The sequence below is a fragment of the Rhopalosiphum maidis genome, chromosome 3 (genome assembly GCF_003676215.2).
Source record: "Rhopalosiphum maidis isolate BTI-1 chromosome 3, ASM367621v3, whole genome shotgun sequence".
NCBI classification, from domain to species: domain Eukaryota; kingdom Metazoa; phylum Arthropoda; class Insecta; order Hemiptera; family Aphididae; genus Rhopalosiphum; species Rhopalosiphum maidis.
In genome coordinates, this window is record NC_040879.1 from 59,332,466 (window position 1) to 59,358,013 (window position 25,548).

The window sequence follows — 25,548 nt, forward strand, 5'->3', positions numbered from 1 at the left end:
TGTTTTACAATGTACAATATTGTGTTAATTAATAATGTTTGTTATCTGAGTACAAATAAATTTCACTGTTGTTTATCTTGAAGAGTTCTCATACAAATTGATGTATCATATCACATTGTTTTTAGTCGAACCTCGAGCGCTAAAACGCGTGACAATCAAAAACGATGTAACATTTTGATTCGTTTGAGAATTTTGAAAAAAAAATACAATTTTAATTTTTATATTTACATTTAATATTCTTAAATAATATTATACAAATAATTTAAATAAGTCCAGATTTTAAAAATAAGTAAAAAATTAAAAAAAAAATTTAATTGGGACACTGCAGTAGGTATGCTTATTCTTTCAGAAACACTGTATATGTACAATCCTTTTTTTAATTCCTTAAGTTTATTTTTACACTAAAAGGTAAATAGAATATTTAATTTTTGTAAAAAAATATTTTTATAATTTAAAGTACGTTTACAAAGAACTTTTATAAACAAGTCAGTAGAAAAAGACAAAAGTATATTTTACAACACGTCATGTGTGCACGTTATACATTTCTAGACAATTTAATGAAAATAACATTTAATGTACATAGGCTCTATCTGAACCAAGTGAATAATAATTTTTAAAAATCAACATTACATATTTTTTTTATTCAAATTGCCTACAGGTTAAGATATCACGTTTAAGTTTTTAATTTAAATAATGTAAAAACAGTAAAACTGTAATTAGCATTAACTAATGGCCTTTGCTGCCGTGTTATATATATAGATCAATTAAATAATGTTTAATCAAGTTTATACTAAGTTTATAATAAATGAATATTATTTCGCTTCACAATAGATACTTTTATAATATCTTAATCATAAACTTTAAATTCGTTTAATTTCTATGAAAAATAAAAATAAAACTTAAATGCAATATATTTTCACCAGTTTAAGATTTCTTTTAGTTGCAAAAATTATTTAGTATTTTATTATTAAGAAGTGTTACAAAATAAAAACTTAATAAGATTAAATAATACTGATTTATCTTTTCACTTCTTCACCATACTACCTACTTCCTATATTTGTTCGTTTAGTTAAAATTGTTACCTGAGCCATAATAATATAAAACAAATTGCGCATATTGTTGTATAATACATTTAAAATCCTTGTAATAGAAATCGTGAACATGTCTTGTTCTCGATTACTCAAACTTTATATTTTCGTAGTGAAAAATATATTTTCCATTTAAAGATATGATTAGGATTGGAACTCCTTGAAATTGATTTAACAGTGAGTTTTCGTGGGTTTAAAATGTTCTAAAAGTATTAAAGAAATAAAAAAGACTGAATTATTTTATAAATTGTATTAAATTTAAATTATTAACAGTTATACAATATTAATGATTTTAAATTTTTATTTTAAAGAGAAACATTGTTATGTACCTAATAAAGTGCACTGAGGTCAGAGATTGATTATCAACATAAGTGATGCTGTTTTTTTTAAAAATGAATCGATGTTATGAATATAATTAATTTAAATAATAAAGTCATAAAACAGTTATCCAATATTCTAAATAAAAAAGACTTGATATCATATTTAAGCATTTTTGATTTTTTGTAAAAAAGTGTAGCGTAACTGTTTCAAAATCATAGTTAAATAAAATAAGAAATTGGTAATAAAATAAATCGTATCTTTCTATTCCACTCAAAACGATCTAAGCCTACGAACTGAAGCGTAACTCAGATTCGACCCGCCATAAAATAAAAGGGTTGGAGACCTCTGGTTTAAACAATTGCCAACGAATGTTTAATAAAATATTTCTGCCACGTTGCTACTATAAGACTTTTTCAATTTACTTTCATTTTTCATTTTATTAACCAGTCCGTCCTATATAATATCTGTTCATTAACCCCGATCCGCGACCCCGCGAGTATGTGACCAAACGACGTTTTATAGCCATACTTTGCACCTCGTAAACCGTCCAACTGTCATGATATAATAATATAAAGCTGCGGCTTTTTCCCTAATATATATACGTATACAATATATTATTATACTATACGCCATATCGACAGTTAAAATACTTAAACGCTTTTGCACGAACTTTATTAAAACAAAACTGGCTCTATAGAGTTTTACGTGCGTTCACGTTTTCAACGATCGCACATAATAATATAATATAATATAGTGTATAACGCATAAATCAATCGATTTTTATTACGGTTAATCATACCTTCATCACTGCCATATAGTTATCCGTTTTGATGTGGGGAGGGGCGTCTATGTATTCTCGGAATTTGGTACTATTAGTATTTAAAACTATACACACGATAATATTAATTATTATTGCACTGTAGTAGTGAAAAATCGTTTTCTCGTGACGTTTGCGAAAATAATTTAGTGCAACCATTAATTTTACGAGGCTCGCGAGAATTAATTTTGCATAAGCCAACGGTCGACGGTTATCGAATAAAAGTTTCAAAATTGTTTTATCATTTTTCGCGTTTAAACGTGTTTGTTTTTTTTCTTTCCGCAAACAACGAGTATAAATATTTGTTTTTCTTTTTTAACTCCGCGTTGAGTTATTCAATTTTAGTCTTGGAAGAAATGCATAAATTTTATTATATCGAATTCTTATATTTCACCTCGTTAACAAACGTTAAGTAAATATCAATATTAGTTTCTTTATAGTGTCCCTAGATACTTAATTAAAAAATAAAGATATTTTGTCTTACATCTTACCTAGAAATATGACGAAAATAGAATTTAAAGTGTCAAACGTGTGATTTGCCGTCATTCAAATTTACCTACCGGTTGAACCATCTAACGTAAGATTCTGGTTATTTTAAAAACGTTTAACGTTTACGGAAAAATCCTTTTTATAAAAAAGAAAAGTATTTTGTTTACCTAATATTTACCTAATTTTTTTAATTACAAAATGCATTTTTAATTCTTTATCAAGCGGATTACTTTTTGGAGTTTTTCGATAAGTAAAAATCGTATTTTGTTCGAGCAGTTTCTTAGTTCTACGCGCAATTTTTCAACCATATAAAATCCTTATAACTGTGTTTCAATTCTTTCGCTCGTTTTATATTTACATGAATTTCATTTCTTTTTTAATAGAACAATTTTAAATTTACTTTAATTAAATAGGTATATATTTAACTACTTCTGCGGAATAAAATATAACGGCAATCGTAACTGGTTAAAAAAAAAATATCAAAAACAGGTATGAAAATATATATTATAATTTCATCTGAGTATACAAAAACTTCATCACAGTGGGGCATAGTCTTGTAATTTGTTAAGTATATTTGAGTAAATTAAGTATTTTTATGATATAAATAATATTTTGTGTAAATCCATTATAAAATATTTGAAATGTAGCGTTTTTATCGTTGATAGTTATAATTGACATATTTAATACTTACCAATATTATTTATTCGTGGAATCTATTTATTTTTTTTTTAAACGCATTTGGAATATTAAATTATTTGTATTGAGTTTGGTAATGCAGCATTGTGTACAAAGCTCACTAATCATAAAATTATAATGTACATTCATATAAATATTTGATTAATACGATAGATACGATTAAAACTAATCTAAATTGAGTTCGGTATCAACCTTGCCACCTGTAAACCGTTTAATTTTAATACCTACAACATATATTTATTATTCTATACGCATATGTGCGGAGGAGAACACTCTTGGAATTTTATAATGGAGAAAATAGATAGCCTCCTCTATCAAGTTATAATATTTAATGCTATAAAACATAAACATTTTTTTTTTTTATTAAAACGTTATGCTTGAATATTATTTATATAAGTGAATTCTATATAATTACTAGTTAGCTATTGAAATATTTAAGGCGGTCAGTTAACTTGAATAAGTCTAGTTAGTTAAATGTTTATAACTATATTGAGTAATGAGTTATCACTAAATGTTATAGTTAATAAACAATTTTAAAACAAGTCTGTTTTTTTAGTTTTTTTTTTTTTAATTAACACCCAGGTCACATTAGAATATTACTCATCAGTGATTGTGTGATAATCAGTTTTTTAAAATAATTAATCATTTTCTACTAATTTATCATACTATTTCTGTTTTTTTTTACACCTTTTAATGACTTATTAATTTATTAGTTAGTGTCAACGTGTACCCATCAGTCATTTAGATTTACTGAAAGCTTACAACGGACTATTAATCTAATTAAGTTATTGAATTCATTAGAGAATTAAGAACTTAAATATTTTAATTTAAAAGCTTTAAACAAATTAACTTTTTGACTACCTAATGAGGGTACAAATGTTCCCATTTAAATGGATACATTTTATAAAATACGGATAGTATCTACTGTATAACTCGATATATTTTCACTAATTTTACAGTTTCCCAAAATTTCAAGGACCCTTTTTTGTGTTAACCAGTTTACATTTATTACTGGTAAATTATTTAAAGGAAAGAAGTGCTTACCACTATATTTTTAAATATAGTATACAGTATGACTTTGTTATATTTTTAATTTTTATCTTCTCCTCCCCCCCAAAAAAAAAACCCCAATTTATGCAATTGAGTATATAATGTTTCATGTATTAAAATTCATTTACTTAAAATAATCTAACCCACATTGATGGTTTTCGAGCGACACTAGAAATATGTATTTTTATCTTGCCAAGTTATTTATAAGTATTACTGGCAAGATGTTGCCGATGATGTTTGCACCACAAATACCTGTATAATATGTATTCGTTAGTGTGCTGATTGTAAAGTATATACGCCATACCTAATATTAATTTTTCCATCACAAACCCAGTAGTCTGCAGGTGTCTCAAGGAGACATTCTACATATGTTTTTTTAAAGTGTTTTATGTATGACGGTTTGAACTAAAGTAAAATTAACATTTAAAGACTGAAATGTATATATGTACCTATTTCCGTTATTGGTTGATGCGTAATTTATTAAAAAATATAATTCAGGGAAAATAAAAAAAAATACATTTTGGGCTATCACGTGATTTTCGAAATTATTTTATTTAAAAACCTAGATAAATTAACGTTAAAATAAGTTATTCAATTTGTGTGTCATATAATATACACCAAACTTTCAATTATTGCCTTTCATATTTAACATTTACTGGCTATAATTTCGTCTCGAGTATTATATATGACAATACAAAATTTCTGAGATAATTTATTTTTGAATACCTAAATAATTTTTCATATCAAGAAACTTTTATAAAAATCCAATTATTATCTTTAACTAGATTCATAAAACTGCTAAGTTCATATATGATACTCAAGCCACTTGTTAATGTCTAAGACATTGGGGGCGTAGTCAACTTGTTAACAATTATTCGTACCAACATTGCCAATAAACATTTGTTCAAATCATAAGTTTTGAAATTAAATTTTGAAATATCATATTATTTCATTTTAACTTGTTAAATTATTCAATGAGATGACCCTAAAAGTTAAAGTTTGGCAAGTAGTAGTTTTCTAAGACTACCGGCTTCGGCTAAATTAGGTTTCAAAAAAAAAAAAAAAAAACAGTGAAATATCACGTTGACTGGAATTAAAAAAAAATTCAGCATTATTCTACATTAATATTTTTTATTATTGTTGAAAGTTTGAAAAAAAATTGTCAAAAATCATAAATATTTAAAAACTGTTTCGTAGTTATAAGTTTGTAAATTTTTAAATTGTCATACATTAAGTTTAAACATTTAATATAAAATTCTTTATAAGTAGTTCAAAGTAGTTAATTCAAAATTAAATATTTAAACGAAAAATAAGATTTTTTATTATATTTATCTAATTTGAAAATATTATTCGTGGTTTTTTGATAATGTTATGTATGTTATTTTTTTATTTATACAATGCCATTTTCAAAATATTTTGTTTCATTTTAAGCTATTGCCAACTTATATCATGAACCTATTCACACTATTTTGTAATGGTAGACGATATGAGCTTAAAATTTAATAATAATTATTAAAGATTTATATATGTATACTATTGTGATAATTAAATTTTAATTTTAAAATAAATATAATAAATGCAATTTTTAGGAAAAAAATTAATTAACCTGCTACTATTTTAATATTAATAGCAAACTAATATATGCAATATAAATTATTCTATGCCATCTTCCCTTAGAATCGTTTATCGTATACGATGGACAGTGTTATCTATATATTATTATTATTATTAAATTCAAATTTAACACGTCATTCGTTACAGGACCTGCTCGATACCTAATTTACAATAAAACGGTAGTTCTTCCTTTTCTTTTTTACTATTCAAATATGTATGTATCTTTAGAGACCAATAGGACAAACAATACACATGCTACAGCCCATTATCTGAGTTTTAATTTTAAAAGTGGCAGATGTTTATTTTTTTGTTCATATTATTCATACAGTACATTAGTGTACATAGTATGTAGCTAATAGCTAGACCTCAGTATATATGTATTTCAATAATACATTCATTGAAATATACATTTTATAAGTGTGCAAAAAAAAAATGGATATCACAAACTATACTGTTTATTTATTCATGAAGAAAAATTTTTTTTTTTTTTGACAATGCGCGAACAAAATGTCGACCTAAATTCTTTTCAAATATTTAATGAATCACAAAATAGTGTATTTTTATTATATTATTCATCGCTATTCAATAATAATTTTATATTATATTTTTCAAATTTAAATAGTTTTCGACACTCGCGCGAATGATAAATAATATTATATAGTATTAATCGAGTGTATTTTAAAAATGAGTATATACCATTGAATATTTATCGTCGTAGTTATCGTGAAACCAAGTGTAGCTATCATAAAAACTTACCATAAAAAATAAAATTAGACATTAATCGCTTAAGTCATTGAATTCAATCGTCTGCAATTTCAAATATATTATACATATACATATAAATGTATAATAATATATAACTGTTGTCAATAGATGTTCTTAAGAAATATTTAAAATAATATACATTTCGGGAAAACAGATTTTTAATAATTTTTTTTTTTTGTATATTAACAAAATTATTTAATACTGTTTCAGTAGTTATATTTTTAGTAACTTACTTTAGTTGATGCTGGATAATTTTTGTTTATTGCTAAATCAGTTATTTATATATTTATTGACTAAATTAAGAAGATACTTGATTTTTATCGTTAGTAATAATCGAAAATGATTACAATTACAATTTAAAAGGTAGTATCTACTATAAACATATTTTATATAAATTCTTCAAATGAATTCTCAATTCATAAAATGTTATTTTGTTAAACTAGGGTTACTAGATAAATACATACTACGTATACTCCCAAATGAATTTATCAAATATATCACCAGTATAACTATTATACACAATATGAAGTGCTGAGTTTTCTTCTAGAATACATCATTCACTATTACTATCTGTTTAATATTCTGTAATATTTTGGTAAATAACTACTAAATGTTAACATTTTATTTTGTTTATCTAAATAATGTTGTACTGTATTTTAATATAGTAAAAATGCCCAATAAAAAATATTCTCTAATAACATTTTTTTTTGAAAATTTGTCGGATATCGTCTTTCTATTTAGCAGTGCAACACTATTTAATATATTTCAGATTCTATAAGCTTCATTGTATTTATTAGTTTTGATAATACACTATGATTGTTGACTATTTAGTTGCAGTAAAACAGTTCCAAATATACTTCGCGTAGAGTGTTTTTAAATCATAAATTATACTTTAAAAAAAACAACTATTGTATTTCATCACTCTGTTCAAGTTTCACATATAATATATCATGTGTCTCAACTAAATTAAATTCAATGTTGATACTTATATTATTTTTATTTCGCACGTTGCTTATGAATTTACTATTAAACTTGAAAATTTTGCAGTAGGAAAATCATATTCTGAATAATTAACATTTTTTTTTTTTTTAATTAATTAATCCGCGGCAACAAAGGCCATTGGATGGTTTATTCGTTTGTAGAAGAGGGAACGGTAGGTTGAAACACGTTTTTTGTATGTGTGGCAAGGATTTGTCACTAAAATCCCGGGCGGTTATCCATCCGGGAGCTAGCAACACCGGCCGATACGTACACTCAGAGCGTTTCCGCAGTTGAGTGTATGATCGCACCACACCAAGCCACAATATTAACATTTTGATATTATGCTTGATGAGTACCTACCTAATATTGCTATATTTTGTATTATAACTCGTTAAATATCGTAACTAAAACATTTAGGTGAAAAAAATTACCTGTTTTTTTATTGTTAAATATTAAATAGATTTCATGAAAAAAAAAAATAAACAATAAAATACGTAATAGCGTTATGTTAATAAATTATATATGTTTCCATTGCTTGTAATCCTTTAATGGAACATTTAATTAATACACATAATATACAATATAATTATATTATATTATTTTATTAAAATATTGACATCTGATCTTCTTGTAAAGTTACTTTTTTAGTACCTATCTCATGAGATGGTATAAAAAGACCCAAACAACAAAATTTACATCACTGCTTTACGATAGCCCATTAATTTTAAGAATAATCTCTTGCATTGAATAAAACGGATTACTGTCATTATTGATGTTACACATCTTGTTTGTGGATTACTCGTAAATAAAGTCAGATTTTCTCTTTGGTAGTTTGAAAGGTTATTAAGCAAGTATACAGCTTTTATTCAAAATATATCAATATATATATTTATATATATTTCACATAAATGTACCATTTTCGAAACTTTTATAGTTAAGCACGAATATTCCGTACGATTTCTTTTGAAGTTTACTTACAATTATTATCTAATTTAATTTTTTTTTAAGAAACAACAAGATATAATAATATTGTCTTTGATCTATAAAAGTATTATATGGTACTATAAGAGTAATCAGAGAATAAGGCTATTAAACGAAAAATATACTTTAAAAACCAATATTGTAATCTTTGTTGAAAATGGTTAAAATTTACAAATTTTAGTGAAATTAAGTTAGTTTTAGTCTATTTAGCCTTTTTGCTATAAAAAAACGATTACCAACGCTTAAGTTTTTTATACGTATCTACTCAACATATTTACAACTCACACTTTTATTTTTAACTTAACAATATTAATACAATAATTTACTTACAAGTTATTTTTCTCTAATTATGTTTTTACGATATTATCTTTATACATGATCGTGAAATTTCAAAATTATAAGAAATCATTGAATCAAAAATTAAACGACAGGATTAATTTTAAGCTTAGAAAGGTAATTCAGCCTCAATATCTCGATGATTTACGTTTGAATTTACGCTTTGTGTTTAGAATTATTGAGTTCGTGATCATTTTAATAAATTGTCGATTTTGTCATAAAATATTTTGAATCTTAACAATCCAAAATACCGATCTGGACGTTTAATTACAATTTGCTTGAAGTTATTTTTACAACGATATTATTTATGTTTTCTGGTGATAGTTATAAATATTAAATCAAAAGTTCACTGAATTTTACAGTTATAAATTTTCCCCCAAGGAAAAGACGCAGAAACTCACGTCATCTCAGAAATACAATTGAATTATTTAAATTTTGAGACCAATTTATTGCATTTGGTAAACAGTGATGGATAGATGTTAGTGTATAATGTAGTGCTTATAAAATGTATATAGAACGTTTAAAATCTTAATTTTTTTTAAAACATAATACGTAGTTATGTTGCGTATCATGATTTTGTATGAGTGGTTATAGATTAGTAATTAAGCCCGAAATTTTGCTAATTTAAAGATAAATAAAATGTGTATTTATATTACTCGATTACATAATATGGGTCGTTGACGAAGGGATTAAATTTTCTGTAAAATCGTTTTTAAACATACCTTTTGGGAAATCATTGATTTCTGAATTAAAAATAAATGACAAAAACTGTATAACTAAAATAAAATACCATACATTGTTGTGTTAAGAAAAAACTATAAAATACTTCCAATTGTGGAGTATTTAAATAGGAATTGTCAAAATAATTATTCGTGTCGAAATTATCGTTAATGTAAAAACTTTTCGTTTTATTTGGAACGCGTATTTTACAGTTTTTAGCAAAAATGTGTTTTAGATTTTCGTTATTTATAATAATAATAATATTTAAAAGGGAATTTATTTTGAAAATAATTTCATATCAGTTGGTCAACGGGAAAATTATATTCCGATAAACCAAGGTATTTGGTTTGTTTTATAAAAGTGAAATTAAAGTTGTTTTCTGTTTCTTATGTTAACAAAAAAGGCTCAACAAACTTTTAAATTAAGTTTTGTTAGTGATTTTGACATTTAAAATTGAACTATAGCGATCGAGGGCTTTATATTAATGTTTATTTCTCCGTGACAGGTTTCTAGTGAAGATATTGTATAACGTGACCGAATAATGGGAACTTATATTCGAAATGGGGTTTATGAAACCGGAACCTAACGATCTCTTATATCTCAAGACGAGGATGCCTATATTACAGTAAAACTGGTGTAAAACCGATATTTAAAGAAAATAAATTAGAAAAATATAGTAAAATCATTCCTTAGTACATTATTATACTTTTAAAAGTTTAAACAAATTCGTGATTTTTTTTCAGTTATTATTATTATTATTTCGGAAACGTAGACGTTCGAGAAACACGCACAATTATAATAAAAAAACATTGTCATAATAAATTTAATGCCGTATTCTTGAAAGAAATTATTATTATGTGTTCAAATACATAAAAAAAAGTTTAAAATATGTTTTTAATTTTCCCGGATCTTTGAAAATTGAATATTTCAATATAATTTTATCATGGATAAATAATTGAAAGTATTTGAATTTTATTTGTGTTTAACATATTCAATAGTTCAACAATGCCCCCCACTTTTTGTTTTAAAATATTATAAAAATATTTTTATGAAAATAATAATATCGAAATATATAATATGCAGAACGTCAATACGTATAAATATACTATTATTACTAACTGTCATGTCATAGTTTTGATAAGATTTCGGTTTTTTTCCGGTTAGGTTAGGTTAGGTGCGTATATAATGTTATATTATTATTATAATATACAAACGCGAATGAATTCTAATATATTTTCGACGAAAACTGCTTCATATTTATCATCATATATTTGCATTGCGAATAGTTATATTATAATAGTTGATTATGTTTTAAAAATGTATTTTACATATAACTTTTATTTTAAACAAGTTTTGAACCAAATACATTTTTGGATTAGACTTTAAAAAAAAAACAGCATAATTTCAAGTGTTAAATATGAATTTTTAATCTTAAAAAGAATTCTTATCATATATTTTACTATCGCCAATCATGATCTCAAATTCTACGTCGTACGAATTTATTCAAACAATTTCAATTAAAAAAATAATAATGATATTCAATTAAATAAAAAACTTGTTATTACATTATAAATTCACTTTTTATAAACTAAGAATTTTAAAATAAAATAGATTTTAATCAAGTTACCTTAAAATGCTTGTTTGATGAAAAACTTGTTATTCTAGTTCTAACAAACATGGAACATAAATGTTTTAACCTAACGATCATCGTGTTGCTACAGTTTCGTAAAACGGAAAAACAATGAAAAGTATATCAAAATCCCAGCTAATCCCTATTATTATATTGTGTTGTGTGGACTGGTGCGTACCTATACACGCGGACAATAAACGAGTTGACAAAATATAACTCACCGGAGACCGAGGATTGTATCGCCTGACGACTGTGGTCTCGGGGGTGTAATGTAGTGCGGGTGGATGCTGCGGCGGTAGTGTAGGTAGTCGGTCGGTCCAGGCCTGCTGTTTCGGTGGCTGGACGCCAATAATAAAAGGTACTTTTGTTTTAAGGCCGAGACGAGATGAGCAACTCCACCTCTCTCACTCTCTCTCTCTTTTTTTCTGCCTTCAGTGCTTTCCTTATAATATATTTTATTTTATATGACATTTTTTTTCAGCTAATGCTCGTATACGATATTATTATATATACCGTCATCATCATCGTCATCGTCATCATCATTATTATCATCATCATTAAATCATCTTTGTCATCGTTATCATCATCATTTGAGATAGGTTTTATGACGAACATTTATCAGATTAGGTCAGGGATAACATCTGTTGTAGATATATAAATTATAAACAATTATTGGGGCGATGAAATAATAATTATTTATTTATCGAAATATAATGTACGCCCATTGAGGGAGCAGTAGTAGCAATATTTATATAGTAGTTATAAACATTTTTGTATAATAATATATAGTGCGTAATATAATTAATTTATACCTACTTTAATATATTTATTGCGCATTATTTAATTTAAATCTTATTATCAATAAAGAATTAAAAATCTTTCAAATAATTATTTCATTCATTCGATGTGTATAGGGTTGTTTGCAAGTATAAGCATTATAGTCTATAATTTAGTTGTGTGTTGATAAGAAATAAAGTACGCTAACAAATAAAAAAAATAACTTCTTTTTAACTTTATAAAAAGTTTTAAAAAAATGTGTATTAATTTTTAACTTAACTGAGTTAACCAAAAATTTTAATAACTTTTAACTTTTAACTTTTTCTTATTGATGCATATTAACTTAACTTAACTGAGTTAAAAAAAATCATTAACTTGCTCAGCCTTGGTTGTTTGGAACAAACATTGTCACTCGTGTTTCTGTGTAGAAAGTTCGAAATTTACGAGCGGTAATTATAACGATACATTAAATGAAATAATTATCAATACATTTGAAATGAGAATAATGCTATTCAAAAATGTATGTTCAAAATATACATCGATAAAATTCTTGATTCAATAAAACCATATTAAACTGTCATTCCGCTTCCGAAAAAGGTTGACCTTAGATTGATTTAATTTATGTCCTATTATACGGAGAAAACATATTTGTATTTTTTCAATTTTATCTATTAGTCCTAGTTGAAAAGGATTCCAAATGATTGATCTAAATTGGAAATAATAATAATACAGTATAGAAACTCGATTAATAGGAATTTTGAGTAGAATTTTTAAATTTGTTTTCTAATTACAAATTTTTATTTTATTTTTAGCTATTAACGTCCGATAATATTCCATTATTATTCGATAAGCAGCAGTACTACCTTTTGAGGTGCAAACACTTTTTTATGAAACCATTCCGAAAACTATGTTTGGTCCATTTAAGTGCATTTATATTAGTTTACAGGCTCAGATTTAATTTTTTTTTATATATTTACGTGTTTTTTTTTTTTGAATTCTTTAATCTCCAATAAAATCTAAGATTGCCAGTTGAATTTACATTTGCACATTTTTTGAAAATGATGAATAACATAGGTGATGGTCAATCAAGCTTTTAGTATAAGAAAAGTATTATATTTTATGTTTGGTGAGGTTGGTGATTTTCGTGGCATTGAAATATAAAATCAATTTTATGTACTGAGACGTCTATACACTTCAAGTCTCGCCATACCTCTAATCGCACCACTTAGCATACGACATTTTACCACTGTATACCAAGTTCCAAATCGCAGCTCATATTTAAGTTTTACTTACTTGTGATACTGAAAAAAAGAATGATTAAAATGAATCATTGAAACTGCTAAATAAGACAACTTGTGTAATATAATATCTAAGAATTAATTTATAAAGTACGTAAAACATGCATATTATCTGTAAATAAAAAAATACAAATTAGATAAACGAATAAAAAAAAAAAAAATATATTAAATTATTTACAAAAATGATTTTTCATAATATATATTTACATACAATGTAATATTTAGTTTGGGAAACAAACAAATTATAATAACGCGTGACAATGTATACACCACCACACGGCGGAGGTGTACACTACAGTGTAACAACGTGGTCCGCGTAAACTGTTGAAATCTCTCTGTAAAAAAAAAAAATGTGCTGTAAACAAATATAATATTATTATTATACTACCTACGCGCGCGGGAATCGCATAGTTTCGGAAAACAATGGAAAGTGCATCGAAATCCCTCAGCCCTACTTATTATTATTATTATTTCCGTAATTCAGTATGTTATAGTTACGGTCCGAGTTTTTCACGATATTAATATAATATTATTATTTCACCCGCCGCCCACACGGCGTAGTCTACGACCACTTATCCGCACCAGCCCCCTCCCCCGTGAATAATTTACGCTGCGACATTATATTATGCTGTACACAATATCATGACCGTATATACTTGTGATAATAATATTGTGATATACTCAGTTTGTTATTTCTTTGTTTATTTTGGTACAAACTTTGTCGGGCATAAATCAATTTCGAAACCGACGACGGTGACACCGCCGCCACACGACACGGTGTGCACCGCACAACAATGTACACGCGCCATATAATAATAATAATAATAATAATATGAGCACATGCGTGTGTTATAATAATATTATACACATATATTATTTAAGAAATATTATATCGTACGCGTCGTGTGTGTGTATAAATCGTCCGCAGAGGTTCGTGTGATATCGTTACCGAAAAAAAAACCGATTTCGCAGCTCACGACCTATACGAGAGCGTTCGTACATTATAATAATTATTAATATCGCGCGTTCGACCCTACCTAAATGCTATTCGAAAAATATTCTCGAAAATGTTATGATTTTGTAGTTCAACAAAAAAAATTCTATACATAATTCAATAGTTTTGAATATTTTGCTATTTTTAATCGTCGATAAGAATATTCGTGTTAAAAAAATCAAAGTGTACCCATATGCGTAGAGTACACGTACAAATATAAAATATTTAGGTATTTAAAATATGGGTTTTTTTTTTCATGTGATTATTCACTTTTTTTATAATGTGCTTTCCGAAGCATAATATATTTTATTCATAATGAATAAATAATTTATTTTATGATTTTGTTAGCAAAATGTTTCTCATTCCAAAACTTTAATTTTAATTTTTTGTTTACTGAAGAAAAAAATAATAGTAATAATAATTTTGTAATGAATTTCATGAAAAAATTAGACGGTTTGTCAAAGATTTTTATTTAAATACTTGTGTAAGGCGTTAAAAGTTGAAAGACCTTAAAAAAAAAAAAATCAAATACATTTCAAAAGTATAAGCATTTGTATAAACTAGTGACCTTACCTGGTTCACTTGAATTTCTACTAATATTTATCGAGAACTACGGAAAATATAATTGTTCCTACACATAATACCATTATGAATAAATCAAATATTATTTATTCAAAAATAGTTAACTACTTGATAATAACAAAAGAATCCTTTAAAATACCTATTCTATTTGTTAGAAAATAGATTGATCTATTATGTAGGCCGGCTTCAAACAAAACGTGAGGTAGGTAAAGAATTCATTTGTGGAGTTTTACCTACATTTTCGTAACACATAAAAATGTCAGTAGTGTTAGTACAAGTAGTATTGTTAGAGTAGTGTTAGTACTTATCACATTATGCATACACTCGATAGTTTGTGTGTACTATAACTTCAATGTCACTGAAATTTTTTAAATGTTCTCATATAGTTGATATAATTGTTATTTATAATATAGAAAAATGGTACCAACAACAGAATATACTCATACGGACACATCATACTTAATAACCTAGTAATATCTTGAATTAATATTTTAAACTTATATATTTCTAATATTACAGTGTATAACTATGATATATTCGTACTTAAAGCGCATTTTATACTAAATTAAGTTCACAACTTTAAAAATTAATAATAATATGTTATTACCTAGTTATAATCGTTATTATAGATCGATAAACGTTAATACGTTTAAAATTGTTGTTTTTGTACGGCTTAAGAAATTTATCAGATAATAATATCATCCCAAGCAATAATTCGATTAGTCGCCCGACACGAGAATATGTATAAAATTTAGCGATTTTAAACTGCGTTCAAAATACAGGTAAACACAAAATCACACATGTAAACTTCGTCAGGGTAAAATTTTAAAAATCAATAGCTATATTTTTGCAAAATTTTCTTTAATGTATGCTTAATTAGTTACAGCCATATAATATGAATAATTAAAATTAAAATTAAAAAAAATATATAATTTAAGTAAAATAATTACAAATATTACAAACAATAACATATTGTTGATATATATTCATAAATTGGAGTTTGACCACTATTATATTTATTAATTACATTTTGTAACTTTTCACGTTTTTTTTTTTCGTTTTAGAATTTTAATTTTTGGTATTTAAAGGGCTTATTTTTACTATTTAGTTTGATATATATTTATATTTTAATTTCTTTTTACTTTTCTATGAACATGAAAATATTTAGATGAGTTTTATAAAAGTTAGAATTAAGAGGACGTCATATATGCATGTGTTGTCTTTGTCTTACGAACGTAAAACATAGCAAATTCGCGTTCAGCAAATTCAATTTTATACTGCTGTTAGTTTCAATATTATTGTCAATTTACCTATTATCAAACTTAAGGTAATAATATTATCTAGGGCATCTCAAAGGATTTTATTGATATCTTAATTTTTAAGTGAGTTATAGTTATGTAAAATATTAAAACTTTAAAATGCTCGTAACTCACTTAACAATTCATAGATATCAATAACATTTTTCAGATGCCTTAGATAATATTATTAACTTTTAGTTTGATAATAGGTAAATTCACTCTAATATTAAAGCTAACAGCATGAAATTGTATCTGCTGAATGCAAATTTGCAATGTCTTACGTTCGTAAAACAGAGACAACATATGCGGGTATGATGTCCTCTTAAAGTGAGAAGGAAAAGACTTGTATGCATTAGTGGTTAAAGTCGGTTCTGATAACGCTTGAACCTATACTTCAGGTGGATACTAAACTTAAAGTTGTCGGTCGCAATTCTTTGCAACTTTTTTAACATAGCTAAAATTTCGGGCGCGGTTTACACAAAAAAAAAGGTCATTTGAGCGCAGTTAACGTATGTCCGTAAAATTTTACAGTATATTCGTACAAATCAACGTCGACAAAGTAATGTTTAATAGTTTTTTTTAGTTACCTATACTCATAATACTATGTAAAAACACTGAATTTTGTACGTTAAAAATATCATCAATCTTCGTAAAGTTTTAAACGATCCTGATGACTATTCTAAAGTTTTATCGTGTTAAGTGCATATATTATATAAAATATTCTATCAGTTTAAATGATATTATTGACGCGTCATAATAGTTCTTTTTTTTTGTATTAATAATAATGTAACTCATAAAAAAAGCAGCTATAATAGTGGTTATTAAATTTTTTCACCGTATTTTACACGTATTATTATTATAATAATATTACACCCCCGTCATTTGGCATTTTTTTTTCTGTTTCGTCGGTACGTAGACATCTTTTGGCGGACCTTTTGACTGTTTAATTTTAATATATTTTTTTCTTCGAATGATAAAAATAAAAACTATTCTGAGTGAAACTCGGTTGAAAATTCATTATTTTACTAAAGAAAAAAACATTTTTTAATTAACAAAGCTAATTAATACATGGCAAAAAATAATGTAATTAAAAAAAATTGCATTATTATTCCAAATTAAATTTATAAAAACAATAATAATTAAATTAAGTTATATCTATATTAAATTAAATTATACATGTTAAACTATCAGTACAAGTTGTCGTACCTATATAAAAAATTGTAAATTTCTCAGTCATACATTTTTAAAATTGAATAGCTTATAATAATATGTAAGTTATCTTCATCCAAATAATATAGTAAAATAGTGTTCAGAATTTTTTTTAAAGTTAAATGGTGTTGTTTTTAAAAACTTTAATTTATTATAAATAGTATTTAATTAATGTTTTTAGATACCTGCTTTAAGTTATTCTTAGTGTTATTTATTAACTATATTATATTACCATTTTATAATTATAGATAATTAATTGTAACAGTATCGTATTTCATACATAATAATATAGTGTCTTAATTATTATAATATTAGTTTTACAAAAATTGTCACGAGGTTCTTAATTATTAAATTGAAATTAAAATAGGTATAATATAGAATATAGTGTGATATTATTACTTATTAGTTATCATTTATATCAGTATATTTGTTAAGAAATTATCCCGGAAAAGCATTTTTAATACTATTTTTCAAAACAAATATTAGTTTTTGCAAGTACAGGGTTTACTTATACAATTTATAGTATTTTTTTTTTAAATTGAATTTAACTAGATTATATAGTCAGTGTCTACAAGAAGTTAATCAGTTTCGCGATGTTTTCTGTGTTTGGGCCTAACGATGCATCTATATTGGATGAGATATTGTGTATTTTGAGGTCATTGATATATTATTGGCATTCTGTTTAATATATTTTTACTGTTTGGCTTACACTACAGGTTAAACATTATGGATGTTCTTCTTTGGCCGCGAGGAAATTCTGTGTTATTCTTGTATTATTGAATACGTTTAATTATAGTTAATTTCTTTTCTTTTTAAACATCTCGGATTAGGTTAATTGTAAATCGTGTATTTTATTTTGTCAGTATTGTTTCTTGTCTCGACTTGTGGATTCGCCATTTTATTTTTACAAATACTTTAATAAATTTGAGTTTTAATATCTATGAGTAAAATATAATTTTTATAAACTGTCAGTTGTTATTCGGATGTCGTCTTATATAATACAAATATTGTGATTTATCTACCTATATTATTATAGATACCCGTGGTATTGGCAATGTCGTGAATACAGCTGCTCTGTCATCCTGTCGATACCACGTTAAGTTAGTGTATTCAAAAATAAGTTAATACTCATACATAATATTATTATTACTAATAATATCAATAAATAATTTCTTTCACTATGATTTTGTACCAATTGATTTTATTCAATTGTATTTCACGAAATCACAATATGTGGGCTTCGTAAAGTTAAGCCACATCGTTTCCTGTTAAATCTTTTTACCACTGATAACGTCCTAACAATATTATAATATTAAGTAGTAGGTTGGTACTATAATAGGTAGTATAGTAGATATTCTACATATTATGTTAAAATATTATTTTTCCAATTTATTGTATCGTAATGATTATTTTAATAGAATATTATAGGTAATATAGGCTGGGCAAGTTACTGTTTTAGTATTTTTTTTTTTTATTATTAAAATATCATATTTATTGCAGTTTTCAAAATATGTATGCGTCTATTGCGTTCGCCTTCACATATCGACGAAAGAATTGTAAATATATAATTTTTTTTCAAATTGACCGTGAAATTACAAAAATTAATACTTAAACATTTTTATATGGTTAAATCACATTTATTTTTGATTTTCATAAATCAGTTTTACTTATTATACATATTTTGTAAGCCTGTATGTTTTTGCATAAAAGTTAAAAACAAATTAGTGAGGATGAGAATTACTAAAATACTTTTGACTTTAAATTTCCCAAGTAAATTTCTTTTACCTACTGTTGAATTATTTAAATAAAGCTTTAGTTTAGCTTAGTATGTAGATCCACTATTCTGATCATCAAAACATAAATAAGTACTTACTTATAAGTCATAAGACTTATTTAAAATTCTTAATTTATGTATTGGAATTCTCAGAAAAAATGTTGTTCCTGAATATGAGTAAAATGTATGATATCGTTTGTAAAAGTAAAAAACAAATAAGAAATTATAATTTATGAAATAAAAAAAAAATATAGGTTTTTCTCTAAAAAATTTTTTTTGTTAATGATTTACAATTATCTAAAAATAATATTTCCAAAATCATTAAGATTTTTCAAAAAAAAATAAACGTTTACTCTTAGATGAATCGCTCTCCTTCTTCATCCGAGTAAATTAAATATAGTATAAATTATAATATAATAATAATATAGTCATTAGCGCATAGCTATTATTATAATTATATCATTATATTTTCGTATACATTTTTACTGCAATATTATATCTACTTCCTTAAGACATCACAAAAAAATCACGATTTTCACACTCCAAAAAGTCTAAAGTCGTTATAATATTAATAATTATTCTATTGTCAGGTTATTGTTATTAAAACAGCTTGAATTATAATAATTTAATCATCTTCTATGCTCGAGTTACTCTAAGTCATTTCTTTTTATGTCACATTTTATATGGATAAGGCTTATCATTATTCTTACTATATTTATTTACGTTTCATAATATTCTACGTTAAGCTACTGGCTGCAGTGTCATTATATTGTACTGTGCAGTAAGTATATACACCCCTTGGGCGTTAAATTTAATAATCTAAAGATGTATATGATACGTATACATGATACGGCCAAAGGCGACGCGCGACCTAGCTGGTGCTTATCTGACGAAAGAATGAATCGTGACTTTATAGTCCCGAGGTTATTTCTGTTAGACGAGTCCATTAGATAATAACTCTCGAGCTTTCTAACATTTTAAACTTGACTCGTACTGGTATGTTTTACTTTAGTTTATTAGAAAAGCAAAATAATTTCCATGGAGCCATAAATTAAAATATAACCAATTTTTAGGGGGAAAAATTTTAAATTCTGGAGGATGTTTTAACTACCATTCTCCCCATATTTCCTTTTATGATTATTTTTAATTTTAGACCATTTTATTATTTTTATTACTGCAGGATAGTATCTACAAATTGGTTTTGAGAATTTGTGTTTTTGGCAAAATGAAGAGGGACCAGACTCACCGTGTCATTCTCGTATAAAATGTCTATGAAATAATTAGTTTTCATATATAAAATATGTTAATTTATTTTGTACTTTTCCGACGCTTCTACAAGGGAAAATTAATTAAAATCTGATAATGGGAATACAAAATAGTTGACTCAGGTACACATCATTGAAGTTAGTTTTAAAATCGTTTAATTTGTTGTAGTGAATCAAATATATTATAAAAGTTTACTGTCTACACTTGAAATTGTATTACTTGATTAAATCACGATATAAACTGCAAAATATTATATAATATTTAATTTATTTATGATTTTTGTAACCAATTACGAATATAAAAAAATTGTTTTTACACTTTTATATTATTGTGTTAAAAAGTATAGTGACAGAGGAGGTTACGCCCTGATAAATTGTCCATACCAAAAATAATTTGTACATAAAAAAAAAAAAAATAGTAGTTATCAAAAGTTACCTCGAGTGATGACATTCTTAGATACTTATTTTTAAATATTATTGTTAAAATTACTTTATTTTTACAATAGTTGAATAATAATAATAATAAAAACAAGCTATCAAAGTTGGGTAATTTTACATCCGTATGTTTTTCTTCTATAATTTTTTTAATACCATAAAACTAGTAGGTAACTGTACTAATAAAGATTTAGCTTGTCGCGTTAGTACAGTATTTCCGCTTTTTTATCACTAAATAGTTACATAGTTACCTATTATATAACGTTATACTATAATGAGTGTTTAAGACGTTAACGCGAGTTAAAAATTTTCTGGTGTTTAGTAGGTTCGGTTACCGTGCAATATTTTTGTTGTCAGTGCACTAAATCGTTGGCTTGCAGCCGCAGCTGTTGAATATTTATAAAATAATATTATCGTTTACTTTTGCATAAAATATAAAATTGTACGCGGATACGAGTACACAGTTTAAATTTCATTCTACGCGTATACTCTTATTCATTATAAATATTTGAGTAATATGGTTAGGCGCTTAGGCTTTTTACTCGTTATAAAAGGTACTATTGAACATTTTTTTGAGATCTGACGCTTAACAATAAATAAAATATATTAGCTAAATATATTATCATTATAGCATGCGTCCCTAGATAGACCGAATACACACTATTATAATGTGAAAAGTCTACACATTACGGCAAGCAATGAAAAATGATCCATTTAACGTAAGACACTCATTATTTCAAAATAAACTAACGTAGGGGTAAGTATTTCGATTTTCAATCCATAAAAAAAAAAATCATATTTTGGACAATTATGTTTATTAGTTATAAGTTATAACGTTTTAAGTATGTGAAATAGTATTATTTGGACACCTTCTTTTCAAACTGTCCAGGCTTGTAATCAATTATCTATGTAACTTATTGTATACATTAATACAGAAGTATATATCCTCGTTTGTTTTTAATAAAAAAAAAATTTAAGTATTTAAAGTTTAGACGAATGAAGTTGTTTTCAACATTTTGTGAGGTACATTTTAATACCAATCTGTTGATGACAAATATTTACTGTGACCCTACCTTTTTGTAGATTTTCAGAAAGGGACTTTTCTTTTTTCCATTAATCTATGGCTCGGCGCTATATTATAATAATAGTGTGATTATTGCGGAAATCGTTCCCTCAGAATTCGGCAAATATTTATTGCTGTGGTTTCATCGTGTTTTAGTATTTTAAACAGCTGGATGAGAGAAGAGAGACGATAGAAAATGTTCGTTGTATTTATCATGCATGATGCATCGAAATATCCACGTACGATCACTTAGGGTTTTTTGTTTTTGCGGTAGGTGTAACGATAATTGATTTGCGATACGGACGTTAAAACGAGTAGATACCTATTATTCGACACAGTATTTTTGCGATTGATTTGCACAACCGTTCTGTCAGTGATAATAAAATAATGACCTCGAGTGCCGATATCTTACACTGTGACTCCTTCCTCGTAAATATCAATCATGTGTAGGCTTTCACTAAAAATACATTTGTGTATATAAGATGTGACTGGACTGTTAAATAATTTGTATTTCCGATATAATATTATCAGTTTTTATAAAAATTGTATTATGAGTAGGTACCTATTTACAAGTTTTACTATTTATATGAATTATTTTTGATGACATATATTAAACTGACATGATTGCAACAAGAGGGAAAACAAATAATAAATTATCTCTTTGTTCTTTATCAACAATTTCAACGTAATTATATTTGTTTATAGTGTTTATATCAAATGTAATTTTCTTAAATTTTTACAATTTATCTTTAAATTAATAGTTGTTTATAATTAATATCCAAACAAATAAAATAGTAAAGGAATTAATATTATGAAAATTTTAAATCTCCATGAATGCTCGCCTAATTTATATTCATGTAACAACAACCAATTAAATAATTTATTTAAAAACTATAACTTTTAAAAAAAAGCATGTGTCTAAACTTCAGTAAAACGTCTTGTCTCAAACTAATAATTTAATAAGTTAAAAAAATCATAATTCACGTCATGGACAAGATATTATAAATTATACGAATCTGATTATTATTAGAATGTAAAATATAGTTGTATAATGTTTAATTTTGATCAATGTTTATTATTATGCATTTTATTTTTATATCATTTATAAAAAACAAATATTTTTTGCTTCATAATATTTGTGTTTATAGATATTATAATACCTCATCCTCGGATTTCTGGAATTAAAACTAAAGATGACAAATCGTAATTAACATAAGAAAAAGGATTTCCTCCCCCTTCATCGCTTCTACTTTAAATATAATATGGGTTATACATAACGATGGTAGACCTTCGATCCGATTGATGTGAAACCATCGCGACCGACATGTCGTCCCAAACCGATTCCGTTCCGCTCAATAAAATTAACGCCTATGGTACATAATATGATGATAGTAACATTGATAAAAAATATGTTAAACGATTCTTAGGTAGTATAATATACTCGTTTGTAATAAGAACTGTTAGACGTGAGACGTCTATATTATAATACGCAACGACCGACAGCTGTGGTTGTGGCGCGTCTCCTGTTAAATTGACGAATCGTGTCAAACGTATATGTTATATAGTGTATTACATCATTTGCATTTCGACGATCACAGAAAACGTCGCATCACTTCTTCGATAAAAAAAAAATCCCTATACCTATTATACCCGCGATCATTCACTTGACGATATGTGTGTCTTATCCGACACACGGCCCTTTTAAAAGTAATGACTATATTATTATAATATACATACATTGGCCTAGATCCATGACGTACACAAGCTTAGACGTAAATGGGTAGGTAATTGCGATTTAAATATTTAAATATATAAAACGTGTGTATGTAATATACACATAGTATAGTATGCGTATACAGAGTGATTCACCAAGCATGTATAACTATTAATAATTAATTTATTAAAATTTAAAATTTTGGAATTCTTAAATAATAATATTAATATGTTATTAAAGGCCATCATATATTAAAACTATTGAAAACAGTTGTATCACTCGAGGAGATATCAAATTTTTTTTTTTAAATGAAAACAACCATTCTTTTTTTAATTGAATATTTGTTTTGAAAATTTTGATTAGCCTAATTTACGATTCGAACTAGTATAGTTTTTCGTTCATTAAATTATTTATACTTAAGACAATAACCCATAAAAACGGTTTTGCAGAAATATAAAATAGACATTATTTTAGATCTAGTATTTATTATATTTAGACAATTTTTAAAAATTATCAATTTTGATAGATAGGTATTAATAACTGAAATATTTAAATCATTTTTGCACCTATAATATGATCTTTCAAGTCCATTACTTATATTATTACTCATATTATTTTTACAACAGATCACCTAAATAATTTACAGTATAGAACGGAACCATTTAAATAGTAAAACAGTTCGATAATTTAAAAAATAAGTCATAAAGTATATTTAAAAAACTGGTGAATATAAAATATAAAATATTGATGAATCATCTTGGATATAATATAACTAAATATAGGTTAATTACTTTAATAGCTAAAAGTTAACATAAATTATCAAGAAACGCATTAAAGTTCATAAGATATTTTTATTACACAATAATATTTTAACTGTAATTAAAAACTATTAAAAAATACATAATATATAAATTTTTTTCAAGCGATTCGATTGAATTGCAATTTAATATGTAGAAAATTGTAAAAATGAAGACCATTTTAAAAATATTTGTAATTTAAAATTATATATATAAGACTTTAAATGTGTATAGCAAAAGTTTGAACATTTAGCACAACGTTTCTTTTAATTAATTTTTATTGAAAGCTGAAAATCTGATAAATATAATATAAAAGCATAATTTTTTTTAAAGGTATTTAAATGTTCAATTTTTAAAAAAACATAAAAAATTTAGTTATTCGAAAATATTCGTGAAATTTGTACCATATTATTATATTTTACTATAGATATATAATAACGTCAGTATTTTATATTTATTTTAAATTGTCTATTTATAGTTTATACTGTATTATTACTATAATGATTAATTGAAATTTTATATAATGAACATTATAATAATATAATATGCTGTTAGTAATACGAGTATACATATCTATACAGTATGTATAGATTGACAAACCGTCAACACTCAGACTCCAGTCTCGACTCATACTGAAGACGTGTAGAGCGATTACCCACTTTTTAATTTAATATTTCTTAGCATATTATTATTCTGAGAATCTATTAATACACAAACGTTTTTTGAGATTTAAGGTGTTGAATGAAATAACACAGTTTATATCTAATATTATATATTATATGCATAGTTTATTTAGATGTATATTTATCGGCATCTTCTCAGTGCACAATTTTCCCATAAAAAATTCATAAAAT

General features: G+C 25.5%; 1 protein-coding gene across 1 annotated transcript in view; it reads left to right on the forward strand.

Moving 5' to 3' along the window:
* Positions 1 to 25,548, forward strand: part of LOC113556585 — a 113,528-nt gene that overhangs the window by 12,268 nt on the left and 75,712 nt on the right. The gene's annotated exons all lie outside the window — the stretch shown is intronic.